We start from the raw sequence: 10,210 nt of genomic DNA, 5'->3' as shown, positions 1-10,210 counted from the left end.
GATACATTTCCATATTAACATTGATATGCCTTTACCATAGCATTTAGTGCAAATTTGATGAAGGAATTGTCTCCAAATAACTCTTAAATACATAATTATCAAATTGTATACCACTAAATATCAAGATCTTGACTTTATTCATCAATAACCAATCACATTTATTAAGTGAATAATTTACTTAGTTATTACACCTTGCCTTTGCAATCATAAGATCAAAGTTGTCCTAAACTTAGGATGCAGAAGTTCTCTCTTTTAGAGTACATCTAAACATCAACATTTTCTAAATTCCTTACTTTGGGGAGATCACCTTCAAGATTGATCATTCGTATCATAAAGCCACACTTTGAACCGAATAAACTTTTAAATTGATCTTTCAAGTATTCCGTATATCAGTCTCAATTATAGAACTTTATATGGCATTTAGACTAGATTCGACATTTCCAAGTCATTTAACCTCAAGCTGCCAATTCCACATCTAGTCCTTTAATCCGTTGGCTCCCCCTGCTATGCATAACAAAGTTCAAGCTCATCCTTAGAGCAGATTTGTTTACTAACTTCTTACTTCATGACCACACATCAATTATAGTAATCATTGATACTCAATCTCGACTTAATTCACGTGCTTATATCCATGAACTATAATAGGTCCAATCAATTCTTGAAATCTCACAATCGCTTAATTGAAATCAACATCAGTTCCCTCTAAGCTATTGTACCTATTCAACACATATTCACATATAAAAGATTTCAAAATCCTAACACCACTTTTATATGGGCATAACAAGCTCAATTAACATAGTGTTCTTATCTTCATGCACATAAGTATGGGTTTCCTCTTACCTCAATGCTTAATTTATACACTCCAAGTGAATTACAACCATCACTATTCATTCTAATCAAAGTGCGCCCCTTATTACCATTATCACACGTGCTCCTTTATATTAACCTCGATACAATCCATAGTCCCCAAATCTTTTTCCAATTGACAACCATGAGTTTAATTATAACTCCACCAAATGAATAAATTATCACGGCCTATTAGTCCAATTCCAAATTTCTCCATCCTTAATCGGAGGGATATATCATTCCATTAATCTTTCATTAGGAGCATTCGTTTTATGATCTCTCTAACACTGGCTCATGTCACAAGTGGCATCGTAAACCCGAACAACGACCCTACTTATGACCTTTGCATGACATTAACAAGGAAGTGGATTACTGGGAACAAGAGTTCATATAGCTCCTTGTCTATGACTTATGCTCCCATAAGATCTATAAGAAGAAACAGAACGAGTCTAAACAACTCCAAAATCTATATGCAGATGCACGTATTCTATTATATCAAACCTAACTTAACTTGGGGCCACACTGACACTGTAAATTTTAAAACAACTTTAAAATAACTTTAAACCCAAAAGCCCTAATCTTTAAAACCAAAAGCTCTTATCTTTAAAACTAAAAGCTTTGACACCACTCTAATTGTCACGACCCAATACTCCCTTCGAGCCCATCACAACTACTGCGGTGTCCCGATCAACACTCATTACCCGGAATGTCAATCGGAACCCTGCAAGGCTTGAATATCAGTTTCTCATTTCCCCTATGAGTAACCATTGCCAAATATCATGTTCTAAAAGATTTTAAGCTATTTCCAACTTAAATCAATAAAAAAAATGATTTCTGTCTCATAGGGGCATTTTGGTCATTTTTTCCCAAAAATTTTGAAACCAACTAAAAATGTAGTATGCAAGTATAAAACACATAATTCATAATCAAAAATAAGTTTAAACGTCTAAAACCTTCATTTAAAATGAAATTATGACTATTTGAATATAATAAAAATATTCAATAAAATATTCTATTTTCTTTTAAAACAATATTTATAGAGTTACCAGTAAATAATTTTTATAGCGTAAAACCTAAATAAATTCATACATACAATAATATAGATAACCACAGTATAAAATTTCATTTACAGCAACACGTGGGCCCACGAACGGCCAAAAGTATCAAAAGCGATAAACCTACAGTTTTTGAGGATGCAAGTCCAACTGTAGCCCTCAACAAAGTGAGCTATCTACCGACTATCCTAAGCCTGAAATGGGTGGAAAGGAGGGTGGTGAGATTATATAATCTCAATAAGTAAACCAATACCATCTAAAATATCTAAAACTGAGTAAATGGAGACAGATAAAATAGATTAGCATAAAAATGATTCTCAACATTTTGAACTCAATTTAATAAGATAAAATAGATTCATTTCACCAAAATAAATAACGAGGCTTATGATTTCCTGAAAGGTTTGGCTCGTGCCAAAATCATTCTCATACTCAGTTAGCAGGGATACCTTGGCCGAGGGCTATCCCAACCGAGTCCGCCAAGGCTGTTAAAAAGTTATGTACGCATAAATCATGTTTTTATTTTGAAAACATAGTCATTCATTGGCGTTGGCTAAGTTCACCCTCACGTGGTGGTTTAGCGTGAAGTGAACTCTAAAGTGTTAACCTCAGGAGTTATCCATCCGTGCCTCTCATACTGAGGTAAGAATATAATAGGGTTACCGTGCCCCGCTAATAGGCTGGTTCACGGAACCCGTCCATTGCAGCGACCAATTTATAACCCACAAATTCAATAAAATTCAACAGCATGACATGGCAATTATTTTATTTTATAGCCTCTCAAGGCAAATCAACAGTTCATACCTTTTCAACACATTTACCAAATCCAACCATTCATGCCAATATTATCATAAGCCATTCAATTCAAACCATGATTTATAACACAGCAATTAGTCTCCAATTACTCCATTTTCAAAACCATCTTTCAATTTCAAGTCAATTTTATAAAATCATTTCATTTCATCACATTTTGTTTATAAAATATAAAGATTTACCATTTCAACTCATTTTTCTATCAAATCAAAAAAACGAATAAAAACTACTTTAGATAATTAAGACGATAATAAGGTTACTCACTGTAATGGAAATCGAGTTTCGAGTACTCCGATTCTTGATCCTCGGGTACTATCTCTTTACTTTTGCCAAAATTCTCATCACCTAGACATAATGCACAATAAGCCATTTACTACATTTGTGCTAAATTGTTATAAAACCAATTCAGGCTCTATACTAATGCATGAAATGGGATGTGAAATACTCGGGTGACTATCTAAATACTGTGTTCAATATAAATTCAATTATGTACCTAAATAAAACGGTATTGGCCTAATTCGATCTATCACCCGATTAATTGGCCAATACATCCAATTCAACTCCAAATAATTTCATTTTTCTCCCAATACTCCAAATCATCAAACACAAATTAAATAACTTGAAATATGGCAAAATCATCCTCACATTTTCTCTTGGAAAATTCGACCATGGTGGGTGCATCAACACTATGATTTTTCCTACTTGATTTTCTCATCATAATTCAACATTTCCTAACCAATTCACTTGAAATAAAATCAAATCCACCATCAACACTCTACAAGGAAGATTTGGCCAATGATGAACTCATGAGGAATATGTGAGTTTCAAACTTAATTCTTTCACTTAACACCATAAACAACTAAAAACATCCATATATCTGAAAAATCTATCTAAATCATCATCAAATTCTCTCTCCTAGGGTTTGATCAACAAGAGACCCATCATGATTTCATGTGATTCAACCATGGAAAATAAGAAAAATGCTTAAGAAAGAGAGATCTCAAGGTTAATTGAAAAATCTTACCTTTTTTTCACTTGTTTCCTTTAATTTACACACTTTTCCCTTGAATTTTTCCACCTAGGGTTTTGTTCTTCCTTTGTTCTTGCTCTGGCCGGCCATAAGAATGAGAAATGGGCTGGTTTTGTACTAATTTATAAGGAAAAGAATAAAAAAATAAAAGCTTGACACTTGTCACCTTACCATTGGTCCTTTTTTAAATTCTTAACTATTAAGGTTTCTTTCTCCACCACATAAAATACTTCAATTATCCATAATAATATTGGGTAAAATCCATGTGCTGGACAAGTGTTGGGTGATGTAAAATTACAATTTTGCCCTTAGGTGGTAAAATGACTATTTCACCTCTATGCTCGAAAAAATGTCGGAATTAAAATTTTTCACTTCCCAAACTCAAATTATACTCCAAATGATGAATCTTAGTCAAAAATTTCATCCAACACTCACATCTTAACCTCGGGTAAAAAAATGACCATTTTGCCTCTAGGTCACAAAAGTTCCAATTTGACTCCAAATCGGTCCTCGAACTTCGAATCACCATTATAAGTCATTCTGGGGTTTTAAAATTCTCAATTTCATCTTAAAATCTCTATTTGGACTAGTTCGAGGCTTAATTCAACTTAATTGTACCATTTGGTACAATACCGTCCTTTAACGATTTCCAAGGTACCCAAGTAAGCAAACATGCATTCTTATATAGGAATGGCATAATAAACATATTGTAGAGCCGGGCTTGACATATTTTGAAATACCCCATACTTTGATATGGTGATAAATAAAGTTGATCGAATGCAAATTAAGGTCAATTAAAATGTTTAAAAGTGATAAAAGACGAAATGAGTAGTTTAGGATAAAATATTCCGCAAGTGAGAAAATAATAATAAAATAATAATAATTTTATCGGAGGACAATTTGTGAGATAAAAGGCGATTCAGAAGTCAAGTGAGGCATAATAATGTATTTCAGGTACCAATGAGACAAGATAAAATTTTTAAAATATTAATATTTAACCGGATGTCGAAATCAGTCAAGAAGAAGGATCATATGGTTGATCCAAGTGGGGGAGAAGATGACAAGCTCGACTCTATAAAAATATTTGTCATGACATACATGTGATGGATAACATGTTTGCATGCTAAGAGAGTCCCGAAAAAAATTTACAAAAGTCGGTATTGTACCTAGAGGTACAACAAAGTTGAGTTAAACCTCGAACTAGATCAAATAGAGAATTTACAATGAAATCAAGAATTTTAAAGTCCCAGAATGGTTTAATACGGTGATTCGGAGTTCGAGGATCAATTTGGAGTCAAACTGAAATTTTCGCTATCGAGGGGCAAAATGGTCATTTGCCACTTGAGGACAAAATGAGAATTTTTAGAAAAGATTTTTGGCCCCATTTGACTTATTGGAGTAAGATTTGAGGTTTAGAAGTGAAAAATTTTAATTTCGGTATAATTTGGAGTAAAAGGGTAAAATGGTAATTTTGCCACTCGAAATCAAAAATTTAATTTTTGAAAGGATTTTGATCAAATTTAATTATTTGGAGTGTGAAATGAGTATGAGGAGTGCAAATTATGCATTATGGCAAATTTTCAATTTTTGGGGCAAAAATGTAATTTTTGAAAAGTTCGGGGGCAAAAGTGTAATTTTGAAGAATTTGCTCCACCAAAACTTTGGAAAAATCTGGAAATTTCACTTAAGACTTGGATAAGTCAAAGGGAATGCATGGTGGAAAAAGTAGGACAAATGGATGGCTAGAAAAAAAAATGAATTAATAAAATATTTAAAATATGAATAAAATAATATTATTTCATTAAACAATAAAAAAGGCATAAAAAAATCAGCCCACCCATTCTTCTTCTTCAACATTCGGCCAAGCAAGAAACAAGAGAGAGAAAGGAGAAAATAAAACCCTAGCTAAGAAATTTAAAGGGAAAATAGGTGGAAATTCAAAAATCAAGTGAAAAAAGGTAACATTTCTTAAATTTGTCTTGTGCTTTACCTTTCCCATGCATTTTCCATCATTTTTCATGGTTGAATCATGTGATTTGAGGATGATTTGAATTCTGGTCATATGGGTTTAGAGAGAGAAAGTTGTTAGATAAATTTGATTTTGAGCTATGTTAGTGTTTAGTGTTAGTTTAGCATGTTTATGAGTAAAACAACAAGAAAAATATTTATCTTCTCCATGAATTTCCCTAGGCCGAATCTAGCCAATGGTATGTGAGGATGAGGTTGACTTTATTTTAAGAGAATTGGGTGGAAAAATGATGAATTATGAGGTTGGAAATTAAATGGGAATTTTCGGTGCAATAAATTGAAATTTTTACCCACTAGGGGTAAAAGCGTAATTTATAGTCCGGACTGATAAATTGGACCAAATTCACAGTCATTGAGGTATTGTGGATATAATTGGATAATTGAAATTGAAATGGATGGAATTGGAGTCGAATTGGGGATTTTAGGAATTTACACCGTGTATAGGCGAGTTAGGTCGGACACCGCAATTAAGCGATTGTCTAGACATTTCAAATCCTATCTAGTGCATACGCATGGGTAAGAGCCTGAAATAATTTATGATAAATTGACACAATTTATTGAATTTTGTGTCATGGATTATGGATAGGTGGTGACTCAATTGTTTCGGGTAAGAGACTGCACCCAAGGGCGGATAATAGGAGTATTTCTACTCCTAATACTGTGAGTAAACTTATTATCGTCTTAATTATCTAGAGTAGTTTTATACAACTGTGTGATTTTATGAAAAATGGGTTTAAATGGTAAATTGCTATGTTTTAAGAGAAATTGTGATTTTATAAAATGATTTTATAAATTTTCTAAAAAATCGAATATTGGTTTTGGAAATAAAGTAATTGGAGACTGCTAGTTTGTGTTGCAAATTTATGGTTTTAAATTGAATGGCTTATGACAATAAATGAGCATGAATGGCTAAACTGATTTTGGTGTTATAATTATTTAAACTATGTATTCAGCCTTGAGAGGCTAGGTTGCGATAAATTCCCATGTCATGCTAGAATGAATTTTATTGATTGGTGGATTATATATTAATTATTTACTGCAGAGGGGGTTCCGTGGACCAGCCTATTAGAGGGGCACGGTAAACTCCATTATATTATTACCTCGAACGGAGAGGCGCGTAGGGTATCTCCTGGGGTAAAGCTTAGGGTTCACTTCACGCTAAACCACCACGTGAAGGGGAACTCAGCCAACGCCAAGGAACGGCTGTATTTTTCTCAAACTAAAAATATATTTTAAGTGTATATGAAATTTTAACAGCCTTGGCGAACTCGGTTGGATGCCCTGCGCAAGGTATCACTGAGTATGAGTTCTGGCACGAGCCAAAGTTTTAAGAAATTCATAAGCTAAGTTGATTACTCGATTTATATCGATTGATTTTATTTGGTTGAAATGAACTGAAAGGTAATGAAATTACAGTATGATGACTTATTTAATTGTCTCCATTTACTCGGCTTTAGATACTTTAGATGGTATCTGTTTACTCACTAGGATTATAAAATCTCACCCCTTCTTCCTATACATTTTTCAGGCTCAGGACAGTTTGTAGATAGTCGAGTAGGACGAGAACTAAGCTTGGAACTGCATTATAAAAAGTAAGAGTTCACAGTCTTACATCCTCTTGGTCAATTGGAGCCCACGTGTCAGTGCAGATCAAAACTTATATTTTGGTTATTTGTATTTCTATTCATATAATTTTTATTTTACTTTCATGTGCGAAAAATTATTTACGAATATTTCTATAAAAATTTATTTTATGAGAAAATAGAATATCTTATTTATTATTTTTGAATAGTACTAGTTGTCAACAATTTTCTTTCAAATGAACGTTTTAGATACTTAATTGTTTTTAAATCATTAAATATATATTTTCTGCTTACCTACTACATTTTTAGCAAGTTTTGAGATTTTTGACGAAAAATTACAAAAATACCCCTGTGAGCTAGAAAATAATATTTTATTGTTCTTATTTGAAAATGACTTATGATTTTTTTTGAAATATGAGATTTAATAACTGTTGCTCACCGGGGAGATGCGGAAGTTGATGCTAAGCCTTGCGAGGCTTCAATCGGCATTCGGGGTGAAAAATGTCTGTCGAGGCCTCGCTGCGGTTGTCACGGGCCCGATGGGGAGTTCCGGGTCGTGACATGTTTGCTCGGAAATCATCTTCTCTGACACAATCTGTCCCATAAACCAGAATTTTATTTATTTAGCTTTGCATTCGGAATCATATCAAAAACTGACATACTACGATAAGTAATAATTTTCAACAAACATCATCAATTCAAATGGCATTTTATACCTCGTCAAAATCTAGGGTTATCACCCCAAAAGTTCATCACGTTAATCGGTATCCATTTCTTAGTACTGCAAAATACATTCATTGTTAATTAGGGTAATTGCTTGAATCATTAATGACTTTCCACATCAGTCTTCAATAATTATTTAAGATGATCAACCGTGCCACTAAGATAAAAATCTTTCCTTAATAGTCATAATGCTAATCCACTTCTGTCCTACCAAAAGATTCCCATATACCTCCAGTCACTTAAACAGTTACTTTATAATACATTCTAGTCATACACTTTAAAAGCCAAACTATTAATTTCTTTGTACAGATAACTATTTTCTCCTTTACACTACATCTACCTAGAGTTAAAGTAGTACAAAATCCTAAGAAAATATTAAGTACCATTAAGATCATCATCTTAGTCTGAACATATTGGAATATTCTACTCCAAGTCCTCTTCTTCCTGAGATTTTCTCCTTTGTTCCTCAATCCAAGCTTGCTCTATTCTCTTGCATTCTTTGTCACTCACAGGTACAGCACCTATTCCACATCTAGGAGGAAAATGTCGAACAACATTCACCTTTCTATAGGGATAATTTGCAACAGTTATTTTCTCCTTATTCTTTCCCCTGGAGGAAAGTGTTGAACAACGGGTACAGGTACCTTCCTAGGATGATAATCCCCTTTGGCTATCATTATTTTGCCCCTTTTTTCAGTGTATTCCCTAGATTCTTTCAAAAGGGAATTTCTCATGCTTACATTAATGTCATTACTATTAGCATTTTCAATAGTCTTACAAGGGTCGAAGCTTTCTTTTTTGCGAACCCTCATCTCCAAATCTGGTGGAATCCACTTAATAGGAATCCTAGGTGAGGCACTTTCTGGATTACTTGGTTCGGGTTGCCACCGGCTCCTAGCAGTAGAATCTAATGATCCCTCGCTAATACTATGAGAGGTATCGGGACTACCATCTCTCCTAGACATGGTGTGTGCAACCACCGCACCTCAAAACCTATACGCAATTAAGCAATAATTTTTTAATTATTTACGCATCACCAGAGCAGGTAGGTTTCTATATGTAGGTGCACGCATTCTATTCAACCTAACATATCTTAACTTAAGGTCACACTAACACTGTAAATTTTAAAATTAACTTTAAAACCAAAAGCTCTGTGCTCTGATCTTTAAATCCAAAAGCTCTGATACTAATGTAATTGTCATGACCCGGTAGTCTCCTCCTGCCCATGACAACCGCCACGACGTCCAGATAGACATTCACTACCCGAAATGCCAACCGGAACCTCGCAAGGCTTTAATATCAGTTTTCGCACCTCCCCTGTGAGCAACAGTTGTTAAGTATCATGTTTTGAGAGATTATAAACTATTTTCAAATCAAAACAATAGAAAAATAATATTTTTCTCACAGGGGCATTTCGGTCATTTTTCCTTAAAAATCTTGAAACTAGCTAAAAATGTAGTATTTGAGTGGAAAACACATATTTCATAATCAAGAATAAGTTGAGATGTCTAAAACATTCATTTAAAGTGAAACTATAACTATTTGAATATAACAAAAATATTCAATAAAATATTCTATTTTCTTATAAAAAATATTTATAGAGTTACTGGTAAATAATTTTTGTAGGGTAAAAGCTAAATAAATTCATACATATTGTAACATAGATAACCAAAGCATAAGATTTAATTTACAGTGACATGTGAGCACACGAACGACCAAAAATATCAAAAGCGGTAAACCTACAGTTTTTGAGGATGCAAGTCTAATTGTAGCCCTCAACGAAATGAGCTATCTATCGACTATCCTGAGCCTGAAATGGGTGGAAAGGAGGGTGATGAGATTATATAATCCCAGTGAGTAAACAAATACCATCTAAAATATCTAAAGCTGAGTAAATGGAGACAGATAAAATAGTTTAACATAAAAATGATTCATAGCATTTCGAACTCATTTTAATAAGATAAAATAGATTCATTTCACCCAAATAAACAACGAGGCTTATAATTTCCTGAAAAGCTTGGCTCGTGCCAAAATCATTCTCATACTCAGTTGTCAGGGATACCTTGGCTTGGGGCTATCCCAACCAAGTCCGCCAAAGTTGTTAAAAAGTCATGTACGCATAAATCATGTTTTTA

The 10,210-nt window shown here is 33.6% G+C and overlaps 1 long non-coding RNA gene across 1 annotated transcript; it reads left to right on the top strand.

The window, feature by feature from the left end:
- LOC108661686 lies at positions 5,661–7,493 on the top strand. The gene is made up of 3 exons (XR_001927456.1): positions 5,661–5,699; positions 6,356–6,429; positions 7,298–7,493. It is a non-coding gene; the product is annotated as an uncharacterized LOC108661686 (long non-coding RNA).

This window comes from Theobroma cacao, chromosome 4 (assembly GCF_000208745.1).
Source record: "Theobroma cacao cultivar B97-61/B2 chromosome 4, Criollo_cocoa_genome_V2, whole genome shotgun sequence".
Classification (NCBI taxonomy): domain Eukaryota; kingdom Viridiplantae; phylum Streptophyta; class Magnoliopsida; order Malvales; family Malvaceae; genus Theobroma; species Theobroma cacao.
This window is presented reverse-complemented; position numbering and strand designations above follow the sequence as displayed.